Source organism: Piliocolobus tephrosceles, chromosome 2 (assembly GCF_002776525.5).
Source record: "Piliocolobus tephrosceles isolate RC106 chromosome 2, ASM277652v3, whole genome shotgun sequence".
NCBI lineage: Eukaryota > Metazoa > Chordata > Mammalia > Primates > Cercopithecidae > Piliocolobus > Piliocolobus tephrosceles.
The window spans coordinates 96344179-96367388 of NC_045435.1; the positions used below are offsets into that span (position 1 = coordinate 96344179).

At 43.2% G+C, this 23210-nt stretch overlaps 1 pseudogene; it reads left to right on the forward strand.

Annotated features, from left to right (window-relative positions):
* Positions 1–13225: 13225 nt before the first annotated feature.
* LOC111555532 lies at positions 13226–13807 on the forward strand (annotated as a pseudogene).
* The last annotated feature ends 9403 nt before the right edge of the window (positions 13808–23210 follow it).

Sequence of the window (23210 nt, forward strand, 5' to 3'; positions counted from 1 at the left end):
TTTCTTTCTTTCTTTCTTTCTTTCTTTCTTTCTTTCTTTCATCTTTCAGCGGGGTCTCACTATGTTGCCCAGGCTGGTCTCAAACTCCTGGGTTCAAGCAATTCTCCTGCCTTGGCCTACCAAACTGCTGGTATTATAGAAGGATAGTTTTCTTTAAATCAACAGAATAATAAATTTTGTCATGCTCTCAGCCCACCTGCACATAGACATACCTTAGCTTCGCTTTTATATAGACTAGACGCTTTTATATAGACTAGACCTTTGTTTTAAGAAAAACTTTAAAACAAAGACAGGGCAGTCTTCTTCTTGCTTTCTGAGGATGCCCTACTCTGTAACTGAGTAGCTTTCGATAATTTCAATATCTCTTCTTACTGTACTCTGTGATGTGCCTTGAATTCCTTCCTGTGTGAGATCTAAGAACCCTCTCTTGGGGTCTGGAATCAATATCCCTTTTCCAGCAACAGTTCTCTCTAGGATGTGGAATAACAAGAAATGTTTAATTCCATCTTTATTATTTTCTTTATTTTCCAACATTTCAAATATAAACATGTATGAATTCCATAATTAGATAATAAAATAAAAATACCTAGTCAATTTTTTTTTTTGAGACAGAGTTTCACTCTGTTGTCCAGGCTGGAGTGCAGTGGTACAATCTTGGCTCACTGCAACCTCCGCCTCTAGGATTCAAGCCATTCTCCTGCCTCAGCCTTGCAAGTAGCTGGGATTACAGGTGTGCACCACCATGCCTGGCGAATTTTTGTATTTTTAGTAGAAGTGGGGTCTCACCATGTTGGCCAAGCTGGTCTTGAACTCCTGACCTCAAGTGATTCACCTGCCTCGGCCTCCCAAAGTGCTGGGATTACAGGAGTGAGCTACTGTGCCTGACCACTTTATTTTTGAATGAGCTGCTCTGCCTTAGGATACTTTAGAGATTCTTTACCTTAGTGTGTCATGTATCTTCTGCCCCACATTTCAGAGAATGGTAGGCTTTCCTCATGTTGAAGGCCAGTCCCACAGCTAGCATGCCTGTTCTTGCCTTCACTTTGGGACTTTACTCAATTTGTTACTCCCTGTCTCTCCACTGTCTTCATCCTCTTCTTTAATCCTTGATTTTTCCTCTTTGTTTAAAAGTATTTTTGAGTGCCCAAACTTTAAGAATTAAAATATTTATTTGACTTCATTATCTACTACTCTATCTCTGTTCTGGAAAGAATCATCTACACTGGTTTTTCTCTATTTTCTCACTTCCAATTCTTTTCTCAGCTCTCCACAATATGACTTCTGGCCTCACTACTCAATTTAAACTGCCCTGGGAAGGGTCAACAGTGGTTGCCAGATAATTAAATCCAGTGGAACCAGAGGTCACAAACTGGGGACTGTGGACGTGCTCTTGTCCATGGATGGATTTCTCTTGGGCTTCCGAGTTCTTTCAAATTTTTGAGTTGATTGCAACATTTAAAAAATGGGACAGGCCATTTAAAAATGCAGAATTCCAGCCTCTCTTTTAAAATTGGAAGCTCTAACAATACTAGCCCCACCTTCTTGCATGGAAACATCCTCTTGAGTAGACTAGTAGCTGCCTCCCAAAGAGGATACCTGCTCTCCAGGGCCCCTTAGGCCCCGCTTGGATTCGACTTGTAGATATTTGTAGATTTGGACCTGTAGATACTTGATCACATTGGCTTTTGGCTTATAGATATTTGAGTTTTAGGCCTTCACTTTTATTAAAGTTAACTTGTAAGTGTCATCATCAAGGTTAAGACTAAAATTGTGTCTTTGTTAGCGTTCCTCCAAAAGTAGACACTGAGACTAGGATTGGGTACAAGTAGTTTATTTGAAAAGTGATTCGTAAAAGCTTGGTAAGAGAGAAGGGAAGTGAGTCAGAGAAGAATGAAAGACAATACAAGGTGAATTAATGAGCCGGAGGCTAGGGCAGGCACCTAGGCCTCACTCCTGGGGGACCTTCTGAGAGAAGAAGTAGAACCAGTAGTTGAGGATGCTGGGGTGTTTGTTCACCAGCTCCTGTCCCTCACTGGAACCACTCCTGGAGCATTAACTCTCTGGCACTTCCAGGCAGTCCTGCTGACTTGCTGCACACACCCACAGCCATAGAAGAGCCTGTCAGAGACATGCAGATGTGTAGGGTAGGAAGCTGCAGGCCTGTGGAAACTGTAAGTGACTGCCAGGTGCACAGTGGGCGGGGCCCTAACAATGTCTGCACAAAGCTGATTTCATCTCATTTCTCCACCATGCCTGGCACCAAGTTAGGACTTCATATATGTGAGTGGTTGGAAGTTCTTGGTTTTCTCATGCTTACCCTGATGATTTCTTATTGGAAATAAGATGAATTTAAATGAGTAATTGTATAATCCTAGTTTGTTTGAGTCTCCCTGTGTAAGTGGTAGTTGGGGTAGGGAGGGGAGGGGGGAGATTACTGAAATCATCCATTCTCTGCCTGTAGGCAGATCACAGCTCTCCTTGGGAGCACTCTTGTTGGTTCTCTGAGTACAGCATTGGATTTAATAGTCAGGAAAGTCTATTTTTACTTGGTGATGCCTCTGAGTGTTCTTCTGCAAGGCCCTGGCCTGGGTCCAAGTTGCTGTGGCACTGATTCCCAGCAGCATGTAGCCACAAGGACAAGGCATGAGTGAATTAAAGTTTAATTAAGGGTGAAACTCCAATATGGATGGAGCTGGCTGTGTCCTGCCGGGTAATTAGTGAGGCAAGGGTTTGAAAGGGCAGCACAAAGATCCCTGCTGATGTCAGACTCTCCTCCTAGGTATGTCCTCTTGGGCAGTTTTGTGGAACACCTTTTTTCCTCCCTGGCAGTACAATAGAAAGATGTCGTAAACTAGTAGTGGAAACAAAGAATGCCAGTGTGGGTGGCCTGGGGCAGCAAATGCAAGTGGCTTCTCACAGGTTCATCATCAAATCGGGTACCATGACTTGCAGGCCCCTCCTCCTGAGCCCTTCAAGCAGCCATCTGGGAAAGACCGGGTGGAAAAGCGTTCTTGGGCACAGACCTAACTTTCATGGGCGTCAATAAGCGTTTTGTCCTGTGGTCTCCCTATTGCAGTGTAGGTGTGAAGTGGAGGAGGGGCAATTTCTGCAGTTTCTGTACCGCTCAGGGGGTGCACTCAGAGCTACAGTATTGGACTTCCCTGGCCATTTCATCCAGAGCAGAACCAGGCTCCAAGGACCCCAGCAAATAGAGTGCACAGACCTTTACAGTAATATCAGCAGTGCTAACAAAAACTATACTGACAAAGTTCAGCAAGCAGTCACTGTGCAGAGTGCGTGCTCAGGCAGTTATGCATCATCACACTCACTCATTCACTCCTCCCTGCAACACCGCAGCTCTGCCGGCACTTGCATCTTCCTTTTCACTCTCCAGGCCTAGTGATGTCTCACAAGACCAGCTGAAACAAATCTCTGGCTTGCTCATTGCTCTGCTCTCCTCAGGGTCCCTCATGATCCCTCCTTTCAGACAGCTGCAGCTCCTACTACCAACGGCTTGATTATTTTCTTATTTCCCATCTCAAATTTCTGAAAGCAAGAACATCCTAGTCTGCTGGGACCGGAGACTTATGCAGTTTTAGAGACCCCTTTTAAGAAAGGAATAAAAGCATGTGAATGAAGGCAATACTAGGCTCAGGGGCAAGGAGGAGGCCTGGACAGGCGAGGCACCAGAAAGTCCCATTGTGTTTGTTTCAGGGTGAGTCGGCCTCTGCTAGAGTCTAATAATACATTTTTATTATGGTAGTTCGGGTGGAATGGGGTGACATGCCATGGTACCAAACCCAGTTATTTAAAGTTGGTGCATTTGAGTATGGTCCCTGTCTCTGATGTTCTCCTCTCCACCATGCAAGGAGACCCGGTCTTCCAGGATGGACTCGGCCACCTCACCATCTCATGTGTATTCATCCAGAAACTGGACTTGGGAGAAACTTCCCTGGGGCCTTGGGCTAACAAGCACCCACTCCATGGAGTTCTGCAGGCAAAGGTGCAGCCACGAGGTAGGGAATCATCAGTGGTCATTTGGTGTCCCATACATTCCTTGTTCCTTGTGTGTACAGCTCCCTTAAAGATGTTATGGGGATAAGGGATGGCTGGACCCAGCCAAGTTGGGGGCATTTGTAGGGTTCATGGATGCAGGCCAAGCTGTTATTTTAGAACTATTGAGATCTTTCCATGGTTCCTAACACCTATCTCTGATTATTTCCCTAGGATAGGTGCCTGAATGTGAAAAGATGTGAACATTTTAAGGAGCTTGACATAAAATTTCATTTGTAGGAAATTCATTCAAATTCATTCAAATGTCATTTCAGAAAGTTGTACCAATTCACATTTTCTCCAAAGAGATGCGTGTTTCCACTGCACAGTGGCTTTGCCAACAATGGATGCCACCATTTAAAATAAGTTCATTTATTGCTTTTTCTCTATATAGAAAAGTAATAATGATGTTCTTTATAAAAGCTTAAATGTGGACAGAAATATACAACTGAGAAAATGAAAGCCCTCCCATTCCTCCTACTCCCTTGGGTAGCGAATGCAGAGTGGCTTCTCATAGGTTCATCATCAAATAGGGCACCATGACTTGCAGGCTGCTCCTCCTGGACCCCTTAAGCAGCCATCTGGGAAAGACCAGGTGCAAAAAGGTTCTTGGTCACTGACCTGACTTTCACGGGTGTTGATGAGCGTTTTGCTCCCACCTATCCAGAGATAACCACCATAATAAACAGATGAGTATTTATTTATGCAAGTACCTTCTGCGTTTGTTATGATGAAATTTTGGGGCTTTATTTTTTAAACAAAGTGATGTCGTGCCAGACATACTTCTTCAAAACTAGCGTTTTTAGTGTTCCACATGGATTTCTTCTTGGCCCTCTTCTCTATACATTCCTACAGAAACTCATTCATTCATAGCTTTAAAAATATTCTGTGGGCTGATACCTCCTGAATTTATGTCTTCTCTGAGCTCCAGACTTACACATCCAACTACTTGCTTGACATCTCTGATTGGATGTCTCTTAGGCAGTTAAAACTTGACATGTTCAGGGCAGGCGTGATGTCTCACGCCTATAATCCCAGCACTTTGGGAGGCTGAGGTGGGAGGAATACTTGAGCCCAGGATTTTAATACCAGTTGGGAAGCATAGTGAGACCCTGTCTCTATTAAAAAAATTGAACATGTTCAAAATGGAATTCTCGTTTCCACTCCTCAATCCTGTCTTTCTACCCCAGCCTCCCTCATTTTAATAATGTCACTCCCAGCCACCCAATTTCTAAAGATCAAATCCTGGAAGTCATCTTTTCCTTGCCACTTATGGCCAACACAACAGCAAGTCCTGTTAGTTCTATCTCCAAGCCAGTCTCTTTTCCACCCACTTCTCTGCCTTTTTACCACCATCATTCCACCTGTACCACTGCAGTAGCCTCTCATTGGCCTTTTTGCCTCTGCTCTTGCTTCCTGTACATTCCTCTCTCTGATGAACAGCCATAATCAGCTTCTTAGAATAAATCCAATTGTTCTGCTCCCATGCTTGGAACTCGTCAGTGCCCTCCAATAGCATTCATGCATCTTGCCATGGTCTGTGAGGCCCTGTCTAATTGGCCTCCCTCTCACCTTCACTCCTCTCATGCCAACCTACCTCCCCATCTTGTGCTCCAATCACACAGGTCCACTGCTTTCTCATGGGAAGACTTTGTGCTTGCCAAGCCCTCCTGAAGCTTGCCACCTCCCACTCTTTGCCTGCCTAAATCCTTTTCAGTTCTCATTGATTTAACCATTCTCCTGTTGTTTCAAAATGTTCAGTGTTATAAACAATAGTGCATTGAATATCTGAATGCATTCAATTTTGTCCCGTGGCTTGATCGTTTCCTTGGCATAAATTCCCAGAAGTGGAATTGCTAGAGGGAAGGGAATTCTTATGTTCAATTTTGGTGTGCACATAATTGTAATGTCTTCGTGATCCTGCTGATTTTCCTCCCTATATTCATCCTCCCAGGAGAAGGAGACCCCAGATGAGGGTTTCAGTGCATGTGGTTTCCTGTTGCCAAGCAGTAAGCCCCACTCATGCCTTCCAGGAGTGCAGATACCCGTTGGATGGAAGCCTGGAGGCCCCTCCAGGCCTGCCCGCAGTCCTCTGAGTTAAGGGCTTTGTGGGGGTCTGTTTGGTGACTGGCCTTCCCCACTTTCTCCTTCTTCCATCTTTCACCAAAGTGTTGGAGCTATCTTTCTAGGCTGCCTTTGGGCCCATCTTTATGATAGATAACAGAAAAATGCTGCTGTTTCAGACAGACAGACAGAGGGTACCTTTCTCTAGTTTCCAGAATGAAGGCAGGTTTTTCCATATTTTTATATTCTGTAGGCCAGTGTTTCAAACATGCCTGATCTCAAGAATCCTTCTGAGCACTTGTTAAAAATGTAAGCCCCTCTCCTCCACAGAGATTCGAGTTCAGGATCTGGGAGATGACAGGTCTCAAGAGTTTGCGTTTTTCACAGTGTCCTGGTAATTTTAATGAAGTTGTAGAAGTTTAGAAGGAAGTTTAGAAAATGATTCCACAGGTCATTTCCATGAGGAACTAGAAGTAGCTCCAGGTGTTCAACTCTAGTATTCACATTGCCATTTTATGCGTAAGTCTCACATTTCCTAAAAAGCATAACCAAGCACTTTCTATGGCAAGGCATTGAATTTGATGCCATACACATCATCTAATTTTGTGCTGAGAATAGTCATTGTGTCCTAGGCACAATTATCCTTAAGTTGCTGCTGAGAAAACTGAGGCTGTGAGAGACTGGCTGGCGTTGGCTTGATCAGGCCATAAAGCTTGAAAGTGGTGGAGCCGGAGTCTGAATCCAGGGCTTCTGATTCTGAGTCGTGGTGTGGCAGGCCAGGTCTCAGTAACAGCTGAACAGGCAAGCCTCCATGACAACTGTTTCGGCACTGACTGAGTGGTTAGGTTAAACATTAAAAGTGGATAGAGCCAGTCTCCTTATACAAAGGCTGGAATGTAACAAAGCCCACCAAGAGTTTGGCCTAGGCCTTTCCTGGGCCTTGAAGCATGACACAATATTGAAGGAATTCTTAACAGGACCCATGTAGGATTAAACAAGTTTTACTGGGGGTCTGAAGAAACTCCCCAGACCTCCACAAACAAGTTTTACTGGGCGGGAGGTGGGGGGGTGGGGGGTGAGGGGGGGCGTGGTCTAAAGGAACTCCTCAAACCTCCATGATTTAGCAGGAGACAAGATCAGGGTAATCACCTCGCATCTGGACCCATCTAGATTAAGTAAATTTACTGAGGCTCCAGAGAAAGGTCTTCAAAACTCAGACCTTAGTTATAGTAGAAGTTAACCACTTAGATGGTGAACTTTAGATGAATGCACACTTACACATAGACATATAGCTTAGAAAGTATATAAGAAATGGAAATCTTTGTAATTTTAAGTTGGTCTGGCTACAGAAATAAACTCTCGTCTTTCCCAGTTCATCTGCAGCTCATTACTAGGCCTCGAGAATAAGCAGCCCGACCCTCGGTTTGATCCGGGAACGCTGGGGCATCTCTGAAGCAACCACATTGATGCCTGTCATTATGCCACTCTGCACTGCCACGAACCTCTGCTCCTCAGAATGTGGCTGGCAAACCCAGATGGCCAATATCCCCTGGAAGCTCTTTAAAAATGCAGAGCCTCGGGCCACTCCAGGCCTCCAGAGTCAGAACTTGCATTTTCTTTTTTCTTTCTTTCTTTTTTTTTTTTTTTATACGGAGTCTCACTCTGTCGCCCTGGCTGGAGTGCAGTAGTGCGATCTCGGCTCACTGCAACCTCCGCCTCCCGGGTTCAAGCAATTCTCCTGCCTCAGCCTTCCGAGTAGCTGGGACGACGGGCGAGCGCCACCACGCCCAGCTAATTTTTTTTGTACTTTTAGTAGAGACGGGGTTTCACCACGTTGGCCAGAATGGTCTCAATTTCTTGACCTCGTGATCCACCCGCCTCAGCCTCCCAAAGTGTTGGGATTACAGGCGTGAGCCACCACACCCGGCCAAAATCTGCATTTTAATAAACTTGCCTGGTAACTCTCATTCATATTAAAGGAAAAGAAGCCCTCAGGAGGCTGCAGAGGGATTGGAGTTCAGGTCACTTAAGAGAGAGAGAGAAGGGAATGAGTGTGTGTGTGTGTGCTCGTGCACACAGAGATATGTGTAGCTTGGAAAGGTCTATGTCCTCCCTTAGATAACATCACTTCCACATCCTATTTGTTGGAAAAGCGTTCCCAACTAAAGGCTAAGATTTTTAGCTCTTGAAATTGAGTTATGTGCAGACTGCTCGTTTGTGATCCAAAATGTCAGCCAAGAGACTGCACCAAGAGAAACCTCTCCAGGGAATGGCTGAGTAGCTTTCGCAACCATAGGGATAGAGGAAAGCAAGTGCTTCATCCTCCTGGAAGGTCTCTAGACTTCTGGAATGAGAGGTCCCCTGAGGGTGCATTGCCAGACATTTCTCTGCATCTTTAAAACCAAAGTGTTTATTTGTTATGTTTTTTCTTGAGTGCCTAGAGAATCTGAGAGTTTAGCCAGTATCATATAACCTCTCAACTCTTCTGACGTTAGGCCTTTTCTCTGAAACAAACTCAAAGACAAGCAAGCGAATTAGATGACTACAGTATACAAAACATAAAGGTTAGACCTAAATGGGTCAATAGCACCCTCTCTTGGCCATGTGTGAGTACTGCATCTACCAGTTTTCAACTAGTACAAAATACACCTGTGGATTTGTAGTTAACTAAAGCAGAGTAAAAAATATCCCTGCCACACTGTGAGGCATAGAAACACCCAAGATAATGAGAAAGTGGAAAGGAAATGCTGTCTTCAAGGAAATCAGTTAACACCTGATTATATCCACATGCAATATTTGAATTAGTTTTGCCACAAGCAGTGAAAACAAGTAAGGTTGAGGAGAATGCCAAGGGCAGTGCATATTTCTGAAGGCTTTGAGCAGGGCAATAGACCACAGAGCTCCCCAAGGAGTGGAGGACACCTTATTGAACAGGCGTTAGAAAATGGTTGTATGTGGGATGGGCGCGGTGGCTCACACCTGTAATCCCAGCACTTTGGGAGGCGGAGATGGGTGGATCACGATCGTGGTCAGGAGATTGAGACCATCCTGGCTAACACAGTGAAACGCCGTCTCTACTAAAAATACAAAAAATTAGCCAGGCGTGGTGGCAGGTGCCTGTAGTCCCAGCTACTCAGGAGGCTGAGGCAGGAGAATGGCGTGAACCCAGGAGGTGGAGCTTGCAGTGAGCCGAGATTGCGCCCCTGCACTTCAGCCTGGGCGACAGAAAAAAAAGAAAGAAAAAAAAAGTTTGTATGTGAATGTTAACAAAAATACTAAATATCAAAATCTGTGGGCTGCGCAAGGGAAATTTACATCCTTAAGTGCTTACAATCGAAAAGAAGTTAAAAGTTAATGGGCTAAGCATCTATCTTGAGAAGTTACAAAAAGAATATGCAAAGAAAGGAGGAGGAAGAAAACTCATAAGGGAAGAAATTAATAAAACAGAAAATAAGCATTTAATAGGAAGAATCACTAAAGCTAGAAGTTGGTTTTTAGAAAAGATGAAAGAATAAAACTGATAAGCCTCTGGCAACACTGATCAAGAAAAAAAAAGAGAAAAGTTGCCCCCCTAAAAAAAAAAAAAAAAAAAAAAAGGAGCTACAAAGGGTTAGTCCCAGAGTTCCACAGCTCTGCTTGTAAAAAGACAATTGAAATTCCACATTAGATGGCAAACCTTTCACATTTGCACATCCTTTTCCTCTTTGATTTCCATAAAGATAGCATGACCAATGTTTTCTTCCTTAACATGTAATAATGAAAAGCTAACATTTGTTAAATGCCTATTATGTGCAAAGCACTATGCAATGAAATCCCCAGAATGAGTCCCTGAGGCTATCATCATCATGTCCACTTTATAGATATGGAAACAAAGGCTTGGAAGATATATCTCCACTTTATATATATGGAAATTGAGATATCCCTCAGTTTGTTAAACATCAACAAACTGAGGCTTGTTGATTTCTAATATGGCACAGCTAGAAATCAATGGCACCAGGATTTTGACTGGGCAATCAGGGCTTAGAACGTCTCCTGGTCACAGGAGCTGACAGCAGAGCCAGGACAGAATCTAGGCCTTTTAACAAAAAGTCCTCATGACACCAACACTGCCTGTGCCAAAAAGGCAATTCTGAATGATGTCTTTATTTTTTTCTCTCCCTCTCTAAATTGAACAGGGATGTGCTTTGCAACTCTGGAATCCGTGGAGGCAATTTTGGTCCTTAGACGCGGGCACTAGCATGGCCCTGACCACCTGGGGAAAATATCCAGGGACCTTAAGGCCAGGAGGCCTCTAACTCAGGTCTCTCTCTGGACTGCTTTGGAAATGTCTCTCTAAATAGGCTTTTGTCCACTGCTACTGGGCTAACCGACTTTCAGGGGCTTCACATTAAAACCTGAGGCCAACCATGGTGCTGCAAATACTATTTTAATTGGAATGAGCTGCTTAATCAAAAGTTCTTGGTTCAGTGTATGGTTCCTTCAAGTGCCACAATTCCTGTGTCACATTAAATCCAGGGTCAGCAAACTGTGGACCTCAGACTAAATCTGTCCTAACTATTGTTTTAATATGGTCCAAAAAGTATAGTTAACTATAGTTAAGAAAGAAATTTTCCCCTATTTAAAAATCGTTGGTGAAAAAAATCAAAAGGTGAATAGTATTTTGTGACATCTGAAAATTATATAAAATTGCATTTTTAGTGTCTATAAATAAAGTTTTATTGGAACACAGCCACATCCATTCATTTATATACTCTACAGCAGCTTCTTGCTTCAATGGCAGAGTTGAGCAGTTGCAGCAGAGATCATACAACCTGTGAGCCTAAAATATTTACTATTAATATTTATAGAAAAAGTTTGTGTTAAAGTATCATTATAGAACTTTATTTTATTTTTTCCCTTTTCAACTTTTATTTTGGATTTGGGGTACAAGTGCAGGTTTGTGACCTGGGTATATTGCGTGATGCTGAAGTTTGGGGTCCAAATAATTCTGTCACTCAGATGCTGAGCATAGTACCCAACAGTTAGTTTTTTGACCCTTGCCCTCCTCCTTTCTTCCCTACTCTGATAGTCCCCAGTGTCTATTGCTGCCATCGTTATGCCATGAGTACCTGATGTTTAGCTCCCAATTATAAGTGAGAACATGTGGTATTTGATTTTCTGTTCCTGCTTTAATTTTTCTTAGGATAATGGCCTCCAGCTGCATCCATGTTGTTGCAAAGGACATGATTTCATTCTTTTATGTATAGTATTCCATGGTGTATATATGCCACATTTTCTTTATCCAATCCACTGTTGATGGGCACCTAGGTTGATTCCATGACTTTGCTATTGCTAATAGTGCTGCAGTGAACATGTGAGTGCACGTGTCTTTTTGGTAGAATGATTTGCTTGTTTTTGGATGAATATACAGTAATGGGATTGCTGAGTCGAATGGCGGTTCTGTTTTAAACCTCCAAACTGCTTTCCACAGTGGCTGAACTAATTTACATTCCCACCAACAGTATTATAAGTGTTCCCTTTTCTCCTCAGCCTCACCAACATCTGTTATTTTTTGACTTTTTAATAATGACCACTGTGATTGCTGCGGGATGGTATCTCATTGTGGTTTTGATTTGCATTTCTCTTCTGATTAGTGACGATGGGCATTTTGTCATGTTTGTTGGCCGTTTGTATGTCTTCTTTGAAAAGTGTCTTCTCATATCTTTTGCCCATTTTTAATGGAGTTCTTTGTTTGTTTTGTGTGTGTTTAATTATTTAAGTTTCTTATAGATTCTGGATATTAGACTTTTGTTGGATGCATAGTTTGCAAATATTTTCTCCCATTCTGTAGGTTGTCTTGTCTGTTTACTCTGCTGACAGTTTCCTCTGCTGTGCAGAAGCTCTTTAATTACCTCTCATTTGTCAATTTTTTTTGGTCACAATTGCTTTTGAGGACTTTGTCATAAATTCTTTCCTAAGGCCCATGTCCAGAGTGGTATTTCCTAGGCTTTCTTCTAGGATTCTTATACTAATTTAGATTTAATAGAAACCCATAGCAAGAAAAACAAGAAAAAGAAAACATTTTCAAAATAAATGTTGTTAATGTTTACATATTTTTAAATTATCTCTCTCTCTTTTCCTAGCAGAGGAAAACCCAATCATTGTGAGACTGCAAACACCCGGGCAGCTTACTTGGGTTTTATCGTGGAGTTGCTCTGCTCTCAGGCATTTGGGGAGAAGGACTCTGGCTTAGGCTGGGATTTTAGGAGCCAGGTTGAGTGACAAAGTGGGCTGGGTAGTTTTTATAGTGTTGGTATAAAGATGAGATTGGGATACCATGAGCTGGGAAGATGGCTAGGACATTCAGTCACCCCTGATTGCAGACCTCCTGACAAGGTTCCTGAGAGAAACCTATGTACAGGACATAGCCTCAGATGAGAGGCAAAATGATACTTTGTAACTAGCTGAACTGGAAGAGACATAGACAAGCCAAAACAATCTTGGAAAAGAACAAAGTTAGAGGACTCACATTCCCAATTTCAAATTCACTACAAAGCTGCAGTAATGAAGACAGTCTGGTTTTGGCATAAAGATACATAAACAGATCAATGGAACAGAATTGTGAGTCCAGAAATAAACTCTCATCTATGGCCAACTGATTTTCAATAAGGGTGCCAGGATGATTCAACGGGCGAAAGACTAGTCTTTTTAACAAATGGTGCTGGAATAACTGGTTATCTACATGTACAAGCATGAATTTGGATTCCGACCTTATACCAATACACAGAAGTTAACTGAGACTGGACCAAAGACTTAAATGTGAGACCTAAAACTACACATTCCTAGAAGAAAACATGAGAATGAGGAATGACTGCTAATGGGTACAACGTTTCTTTGTGGGGGTGATGACAATATTCTACAACCGATTGTAGTGATGTTGTGCAACTTTGGGAATATACTAAAACCACACTGAACTGTACACTTAAAATAGCTGAATTTTTTGCTATGTGAATTATATCTCAACAAAGCTGTTTAAAAAGACCTTGTGGCAGTGGCCTGGAGGGATCTGGGTCTGAGGGACCATGATCAGCCTGATACTTTTCTGTGAGGCGTGGTGGCTTGGGCAGTGGGAGAAAAAGCCATCTGGGTCCTCTGCACAGTGCTGGATGCCATTGATCAGATGTGGCTGCCTGTAATAAGGAGTTGGAATGAGTGCCACTATGGGGTTCTAACTGGCCTTAATAAAGCAGAAGCTGCTGCCAAGCATGAGGAGGCCTTGGTAAAGATCTGGAGGTGCTCCTATGATGTCTCATCACCTATGATGGAGCCCAACCACCCCTTCTAAGGCAACACCAGTGAGAAGAGCAAGTATGCAGATCTCACTAAAGATCAGCTACCCTCTTGTGAAAGTCTGAAGGACACTACTGCCATAGCTCTGCTCTTTTGGAAAGAAGAAATAGTTTCCTGGATCGAGGAGGGGAAATGGGTACTGATTGCAGCTGATGGCAACAGCCTTCGGGGCATTGTTGAGCATCTGGAGGGTCTCTCTGAAGAGGCTGTCATGGAGCTGGACCTGCCAACTGGTATTCCCATTGTCTATATATTGAACAAGAACTTGAAGCCCACCAAGCCCATGTGGTTCCTGGGGGGGATGAAGAGACTGTGTAAAGCCATGGAAGCTATGGCTGTTGGGAGCAAGGTCAAGAAATAAAGGCCAGCAGGCAGATTACTGTCCCAAGGAATGCCCTCTCTGCCTATCCTTTCCTCTGCACTTCTGCATATGTCACATTGACCACTTCATAGTCATTTTTTTTTTTTTTTTTTTTTGAGATGGGGTCTCACTGTGTCAGCCAGTCTGGAGTGCAGTGTCACAGTCTCAACTGACTGCAACCTCTGCCTCCCATGTTCACATGATCCTCCTGCTTCAGTTTCCCGAGTGGCTGGGACAATAGGAATATGGCATCACACCTAGCTAATTTTTGTATTTTTAGTAGAGATGAGGTTTCACCATGTTGGCCAGGCTGGTCTCAAATTCCTGACCTCAGGTGATCCACCTGTCTCAGCCTCCCAAAGTGCTGGGATTACAGGCATGAGCCACCGTGCCCAGCCATAGTCATCTTAAGTTGTAGCTGCAGATGGGGACCAGTGGCTTCCATTTTCCTTTCAGCCATTTTATCTCCTATACCCACTCCCTTCATACAACTGGATTGGAATAGCACCTCTGGGGCATGGGTTCTCAGTCCACACTGAGGGAAGGCTCCTCTTAGCCAAGAGAGTTCAGAGGTAGTAACTCTGGTTTTTGCCAGGGCTATGTTTACTAGGGACCAGCTTGAGAAGGGGAGAGGGAGGAACCATGCTAAGGCATGACCAATGAAGAAGCAAGAAGCAGTGAAGCAAGAGCACCTATTTGACCCCAGGAGCCAGTCCTGTGCCCTTCTGTGGTTAGGTCACTGACTTGGGTGGTGGGGTTAGTCATTTCAGTAGAAGATAAATGTAACTTACATAGGAATGTTAAAAAAAAATCAACTATTTCCTCCTTGATGCCAGAGAAGTTGGCTTTAGAAGGTTGGGATCAGTCCTCAATTAAGTTTATATGTTGCATTTACAAAATTTTGTGTGTTTGTTTGTTTGTTTGTTTGTTTTTGAGACAGAGTCTTGCTCGTCGCCCAGGCTGGAGTGCAGTGGTAAGATCTCGGCTCGCTGCAAGCTCCGCCTCCCGGGTTCATGCCATTCTCCTGCTTCAGCCTCCCTAGTAGCTGGGACTACAGGCGCCCGCCACCACGCCCAGCTAATTTTGTGTATTTTTATAGAGATGGGGTTTCACCGTGTTAGCCAGGATGGTCTCGATCTTCTGACCTTGTGATCTACCCGCCTCGGCCTCCCAAAGTGCTGGGATTACAGGTGTGAGCCACCGCACCTGGCTACAAAATTTTTTATATATAATATCTATATATAAAATACAGATATAATATATATAATTTTTATCTATATAAAATATAGATATTATGTATAAGTAAATGCAACACATGTGCATATATATGTTTGTAAAAGTAAATGCAACACATAAACTTAACACATAATTCAACACATAAACTTAAATTTTGTCTATATATGTATATGTGTGTGCATATATATATATACACACACTATATATACACACTATATACACACACACACACACACACATACACACAAATACTTTGGAGTTCCTAGTGGCACTTGAAATAGTTAGTCCCATGTATGGTCATCAGAAAGTAAGCCATTCCTCACACCAACATGGGATATGCCTTTTGGCTTCTAAGGGTAGAAGTGCATTCTGCTATATATTTTAGAATCCCTCCCCTGCCTTGTTTTGTGGCAGTCCAAGTGTATCTTTCACTGTGCCTGATTTCTTAATCATGTTCTAGTTGCTTTGCCCTGTCACATGGTCCCAGTATTCTTTTTCAGAATAACTGTACTACATTTTTTTTCTAGTTTAATATAGTAAAGGAGTGATATGCAATAAAAAAGTCAAGATGATAAATTTTATGTTATGTATATTTTACCATATTATTTTTTCAGAGACAGGGTGCCACTCTGTCACCCAGGCTGGAGTGCAGTGGTGTGATAATAGCTTACTGCAGTTTCAAACCCCTGGGCTCAAGTAATCCTCCTGCCTCAGCTTCCCAATATCTGGGACTACAGGTGTGTGACACTACGCTTGGCTAATTTTTAAAATATTTTGTAGAGATGGGGTCTTGCTTTGTTTCCCAGGCTGGCCTAGAACTCCTGGCTATAAGCCATCTTCTTGCCTCTGCCTTCCAAAGCACTGGGATTACAGGTGTGAGCCACTGCACCCAGCTTATTTTACCAATTAAAGAACCCTTATTTTTTGTCCCAGTCATAACATATCTTTCTAGGCTTCTTTGATTACCTTTACAGTTTTGCCTTTCACAATTAGGTCTTTAATCCATCTGTAATCCACTAGTGTTTGTGGTATGGAGTAGGGACCCAACTTTTTCTTCATTGAGCCAAATTACCTAACACCTTCAACTAAATAATCCATCCTTTTCCCCATGGATACTTCTTGCGTGTGTAGAATGATTGTGATAACTAACTCTCACCCAGCATCTGGGCAAGCTAGGCCACTGGGAAAATGTCAGCAAAGGGCAAAGGGGCCTAGACCCCAAGTCTTTCCAAGGCCCTGGTAGAATATGTCCTTGCCAGGCATTCATTTTTCCAGCTTCCTTTCTCCCGGAACTGAACTCCCTTCTTCTTCCCCTACTCCAGGGGAGAAGCATGAAAGAAAGAGTAAGGAGGTGGCTTACCAGAAATAATTATGTTCAAGCAATCCTATTACAAAAATCTAGTCTCTTCCCATTTCAGAGATGTACAAGCTCCAAATGTCTTCAAAATGGAAAATGACACACAGATATGTTACGTTTAATAGTTAAGACTGGAATTTCCCAAAGTGTGAGTGGTGGTCACAGGGAGGGAGATTTACTCATTTGTACAACAGGTTTGAGCACCTATTGTATTTCAGACCCTGATCTAAACTGGGATGGGAGGTCCAAAGATATCTTAAGTTGGGTTCCCCTAGAAGGCTATGATAAGGATGTAAGTGCTAGTAGTTTTTTGGGAGGTGATCTCAGAAAGCATAGGTAGAGGTATGGGAAAATGAGACAGAGAAGGGAAGGTAAGGGAGCCAATAAATGGTACTTTATTGACAGTTTACTGTTATCGGCAACCGAGGTCCAATCTTGCTGGGAAATCCTGGGAGTCAGTGTAGACCATGCTTCCATGCTTTTCTTACTTGAGGGTAAGTGAGCTGGGATACTTACATAGCAATTTCCACCTGCCATTGATTGAAGGTTGCTAGTGTGAGGGGTGCAGGGGCAGGTGTTAACTCCCTAGTATTTCCAGCTGGGATACTTATACAGCAATTTCCGTCTGCCACTGATTGAAGGTTGCTAGTGTGAGGGGTGCAGGGGGCAGGTGTTAAGTCCCTAGTATTTCCATCCTGCCCCAATCTCAAGTATTTCCCTCCCTTGCATGCTTCTGTGGGCAGGGAATGCCCTCAAGCAATGCTTGCAGTTGGACACAGATGCTTGCAGTTGGAGCATCCAGGGCACATCTGTGGGAAAGGTGAGTGCTAAGGGATATGGGTGAGGCACTGACAGCATCTCCTATGAGTATCTCTAGTACACCTTACATGTTAGTGGTAAGGAGATGCAAGGTAAACTAGCAAAACAATGAGCAAGATGTTGTTAAATAAAGATAAATATTATAAAGAAAACAAAATACAGGGTGCTGTGTTAGGGATGGCTGGTGAGGGGTTTATTTAGATTGGGTGGTCAGAGATGGGCTCCTTCAGATGAGGTTTGAACTGAAATTGAGGGACAAGAAGGGAGATGGGGAGCAGGGCAGAGTATTCCGGACCAACTGAATGAACATGGAGTGCAAATGCTTTAAGGTTGAAGACCAGTGGGTCTGGTCATGTGTGTAGTGGAGAGTCAGAGAGTAGATGGTGAGAACAAGGGATAGGCAGGGAACAGGTGATGTGGCATCCTGTAAGCCACTGTAATATGTTTGGTTAATGTTAAGTACAATGAGAAGCCTTCAGAAGATTTTGTGCAGAGAACTGATATAATCTCACTTGAATTTTAGAGAAAACTCAGGCTTCTGTGTTGTGAATGAATTCAAGAAGACCAGCTGGAGAGCTACTGTAGTAATCCAGGTGCAAAACAATGGTGCTTGTCAGGTGCATTAGTCAGGAATTGGGGTAGGGGAAAGGATGGATATGATACATTTTGCAAGTAGAAACAGTAAGATCCCATTGGATCGGACGGGGTAGAGGCAGTAAAGGAAGGGAAGATTCAAAGATAAAGTTTTAAGTTTGAGCAATTCTATGGATGGCAGTGCCATTTACTTAGATGAGGCCGACGGGGGAAACAGTTTGGGGCTAAAGAAGCAGGCTCTTTCTTTGTTTGCTGAAGGGAATGTGAGATCAATGGTTTTCTTTTCTTCTATTTGAAAGACTGGCAGTACTAGATAACGTTTCCAGCTGATGAAAATGATCCAGTAGAGAGGAAGAACTGATGATTCAGAAGAAAGGAGGTAGTTACAGTGGTAATTTATGAAGAGGAGATGGCACCCATGACACAAATGGAGGGATTTGTTTTGATGGGTGGAGCAAGTGTACTTCATGCCTTGTATGGGAAAGAGGACAGAGTATGCAACACTGCCTCCAAAGGGTAGACTTGGAGGTGGGAAAATGAAGACGGTCAAATATCTCAATGACGGATAAGACAAAGCCTTCACCTTGCTCAGTGGAGAATGGAGGAGGGACTGGTAAAGGGAAAGGAAGACAGAAAAGCCATCTTCCCCCCCCACCCCGCCAGCTATCTCCAGGTGTTATGTGCTGTTGTGGAGCAGATGGTTAGGTTGAACAAGGATTGGACTGGGGTTTTGTCAAATGAATTAAAAAAAAAAAAAAGGAGAAAGGATCAAGGGGAGATGATATTTGCAAGGGGTGTGATTGTGATGGTAAGCCAGGGAATCTATGCTGGGTCATGATGTCTCTGAAGAGAATTATATGAGCTGATGCATGTAGAATTCTCAGAGCTGGACCTACAATGTAAGTGTTGGAAAGGAATTAGCTATTTTTATTAATGCAAGAGAAGTGAGAAAATGAGGGGCAATGCTTGATAACAATGTAAAAAGGCCCAAAGGATCTGCTGTTAAAGAGATAGTAAGTTTTCTAAAGTAATACCTCTTAACACTTCTTGTGGGGATCTCTAACCAGGGGCCCATCTGGTGATGCTGCTGTTGATTCCTGTGGGACCAAATCCCTAGAGCACCATTTCCAGGTTACTGCTGAGCTCTCATTTGCCTTCCCCTACCTGTGCAGGTGAGATCTGCCAGAGGCTCTGCAAGTGAGTACGTTCCTAATGATTAGTTTTCCAAATGAGTCCTGTTCTGGGTTCTTCAGATCTACTGGAATGGCATCATGTATTGTGGCATTGAGGGGTTTTAAGGAATCCTGACACTACTTTTCCCAGACAAAAGTCTTTAGGCAACCTTGTAAGTGAAAGGCATATTAACTTGTGTATTGGCCTAAGACAGAGGTTTAGACTGACAGCACTGAATATTTAGGGTATGTGTATCCAAATTCCAGATTGTGTCTCTCAACAAGTGACAATTTAGGAGCCTTGACTGTTTTCTAGCTTAATCATTCATTCCCTGAAGGCTATAAACAGAAGTCTCTGTTTACATTTAAATTCCTGCTAACACCACCATGGTAGACAGCAGCTGAGGTACTTTATATATTCCCAGGGCAAGACCATGAAAACATTGTTGTCTCTCCCAGGTAAAGAAAAATTGCAATTGCTTTATATGAATTATAATAATAAATGATTGGCTAGATTAATTCCTGGATTACATTTGAGTGATGACAAAATCAAACCTGTCAGCTGGTGCTTTCATGATGACTGCAACTTAAACCTTCATAATGTATGTAAACTGCCAGGAGTCTCCCAGTTGTTTAAGTGGCCACAAGGGGGTGATATAGGACTGCATACTTGCAGGAATCAGCTCCCTTCAATTTCTTCTGTAATCGCATCATTCACCGGGTACCCTGTATTTCATTACAACATACTTCATCTACCAAGTGGGCTGTTACTGGTTCCCATTCAGTGTGTCTGGCCACTCATTTACTATTCTTCATGATGCTAGTATTGGGCTAAGCTTTTCTGTGTTTTTTAACAAGTCAATGGCAGTGATGCACTAAGAGTGGATGTTTATGATCAGGGAGTGGGTGGGGGTGGGCCTTTTCTTTCTTTTTCTTTTTTTTTTTTAATTTTAATTTTGAGACAGAGTCTTGCTCTGTCACCCAGGCTGGGTGCAGTGATGTGATCTCGGCTCACTACAACCTCTGCCTCCCTGGTTTAACTGATTCTCTTGCCTCAGCTTCCCGAGTGTGCCACCATGCCTGACTAATTTTTGTATTTTTAATAGAAAAATTACAGGTGGCTCACACCTGTAATCTCAGCATTTTGGGAGGTTGAAGCAGGCAGATCACCTGAGGTCGGGAGTTCGAGATCAGCCTGACCAACATGGAGAAACCCCATCTCTACTAAAAATACAAAATTAGCTGGGCGTGGTGGTGCATGCCTGTAATCCCAGCTACTCAGGAGGCTGAGGCAGGAGAATAGCTTGAACCCGGGAGGCGGAGGTTGTGGTGACCTGAGATCACGCCATTGCACTCCAGCCTGGGCAACAAGAGTGAAACTCTGTCTCAAAAATAAATAAATAAATAAATAGATAGATAGATAGATAAATAAAATACAAACGTTTTTAAAAAGTTCTATCTCCACTCTCCAGAGCACTCCAGCCTGGGCAACAAGAGTGAAACTCTGTCTCAAAAATAAATAAATAAATAAATAAATAAATAAATAAATAAATAAATAGATAGATAGATAGATAGATAGATAGATAAATAAAATACAAACGTTTTTAAAAAGTTCTATCTCCACTCTCCAGGCAGTATGTTGTTCCTTGCTCAGTGGACTTGGGAGGTGGGGTCGGGGTCCTGGTAAGAGTGGGTAAAGGACACATGGAGACAAACTCTGGGATTAAAGCTAGCCTCCTTCTGGACCATTCTATAGACCCGAGGCCCTTCAAAACCTTCTAGGCTAGAACAGGGAGCTGCAGTTGAAGTCCAGCATGAGGCTTGAGATCAATTAGATTCCCTGTGGGGGCTTTAAACTTCTTTTGTGCCTTGAATGAATGGCGCCCTTCTGCATGTCATTGCTTTTTGCATGAAAAATGTCTGTAGGCTGTTCACTAGTTTGAGATGAAGGCACCTAGATCCAGCATCATGCAGCATCAGGGCCCCCAGTTCACAGGGTGCAGAGTTATCTACATACCACAGCAGATCTACTGCTACCCGTGGTACGTTCAAAATCAGACTGATGACTTACCAGGTGAGCCACCTGACCCACAATGGCATCCTTACAAGCCAATGCTGAGTTTAAATTGCCATTTCAGTTTTTCTTTCTTTCTTTCTTTTTTTTTGAAATGGAGTTTTGCTCTTGTTGCCCAGGCTGGAGTGCAAGGGCGCGATCTCAGCTCACCACAACCTCTGCCTCCAGGGTTCAAGTGATTCTTCTGCCTCAGCCTCCTGAGTAGCTGGGATTACAGGCATGCACCATCACACCCAGCTAATTTTGTATTTTTAGTACAGGTGGGGCTTCTCCATGTTGGTCAGGCTGGTCTTGAACTCCCGACCTCAGGTGATTCAGCTGCCTTGTTCTCCCAAAGTGCTGCGATTACAGGTGTGAGCCACCGCGCCCAGTCTTAAATGGCCATTTTATGTTCTCGTGTAGCTCAGAGAATCCCTAAAGTCATCTAACACAGTGATGCTGGGTAAGGAACATTGGAGGAGTCTGGCATTCCCTCCTCTCATCAGTATTAATTCCCCTCTGAATGGTTTTCCAGGAGGGAGGAAATATAGCCTATTCCTCTGATTTATGATTTTTTTCCCCATGCTTCCATTATCTAGATAAAAAGCAGTTAGGTGCCTACATGACTATGTGAAGAGTGTTCAATGCTGAGGCCTCCTGATATAATTTTGCTCCTGCTTAATTCTAGCTGATTCACTTGGCCCTTTGATCCCAGATAAGCACAGTGTCACCTGGCTACCTCTTGCTTGTCAAGTCATCACAGTCTACAATTGAGGACTCCCTTGGATTTCGTTACAGCAGGATCATGCCTTTGTTTCTCTCCCATATGGACCTCTGGCTTGGTAAGCAGAGTCCTCAGAAACCCAATGCAACTGGTGTGTGGAGGTGGTCGAATGAGGTTGCCTTTTCGCAAGCTGCCATTACCCCTTCCATTAGGTGGAGCCAGGCTGGTGGCATACACATGGCACACAGAGGCCTGTATTACCACTCCATATTTCTCAAGTTATTTTGGTTAACTGCCATCACGACTGGAACTAGAACTGTCCCTTCCATATGATCAGAGCCACCCCATTTCTAGAATGGTTAAGAGAACAGTTCCTGTTACTCAAGCTCCTAAGCAGGTTGATCAGACTGCTTCCGTGGGGTTTCCTCCGCCTCAGCTGAGCCAGGACTGAAAGGCAGAGGACATTGCTGCCGGCAGCAGTTTACTCCAGGCTATGATTCAACCAAAGGTCTTAACTTCCTAATGGCGTCTGCAAGTGTAAAAGTCTAGGGATAAACCTATTTGTTTTCTACTTGGTATTATGCATTGTGCACCCTGAAGTATAAACCACTAACGAAACTGCAGATCAAGACCTTCCAACATGGAGGACACAGAGAGATATGCAGTTTGGCTACTGCCTATTTGCTGCATCTCTAAGACATGTTATCTTTCCTCCACAGTTACACAATGCCTCCGAGTCTCTTTCTTGCTCTAAAGATTGGGACTGCCACACAAGTCCAAAGTCCAATCAGGTGTCTGGAACTCATAGGCTGAAGGGAAGAGAATCAGGAAAGGTGCTCTTCATGAAATCCCGAGTTTTCCTCAAGCCTTTTAATCCCACCCACTTTGGACTGACACAGGAAGTGATTACTACAGAGCTTGTCTATGGGTCCCAGGATGAGGGGTGCTTTCTTTCCTATCTAATATAAATTCTTTTCTTGGCACTAGCTCAGCTCTCAGCAGATGTATTTATTTAGGCTGCACTTGAATGTGGCTGTTAATATAAACTTCTGCTTTACTATTTCCATAGCACCCCTCAACAGGGTGCTATTATACAATATTACAGATGAAAAAGTACAAGGTTCTTAATAACTTGGAAAATTCTCCCAAACCTCTTGATCTTCATCAAACTATACTGATGTTTTCCAGAATGAGCTTATCAAATTTGGGTCTATATTCTGGTGTATACCTCTTAATAGTCTGTCTTACTGTATTGGAGGAAGGATGAGGTGAGAAAATCACAAACCTATTTCTTACTGTCTTTAAGGGGCAACTTTGTGGGGACTGCTTTTGTTTTCCCAAACACCAGTATCACCAAAATACAGGCAAGGGCTCATTAGGGCTCACTGGCCCCAAAATAAGACTTTTTTTCCCCATACCATCCTTATCCAACTGTAGTAAGCTAAAAA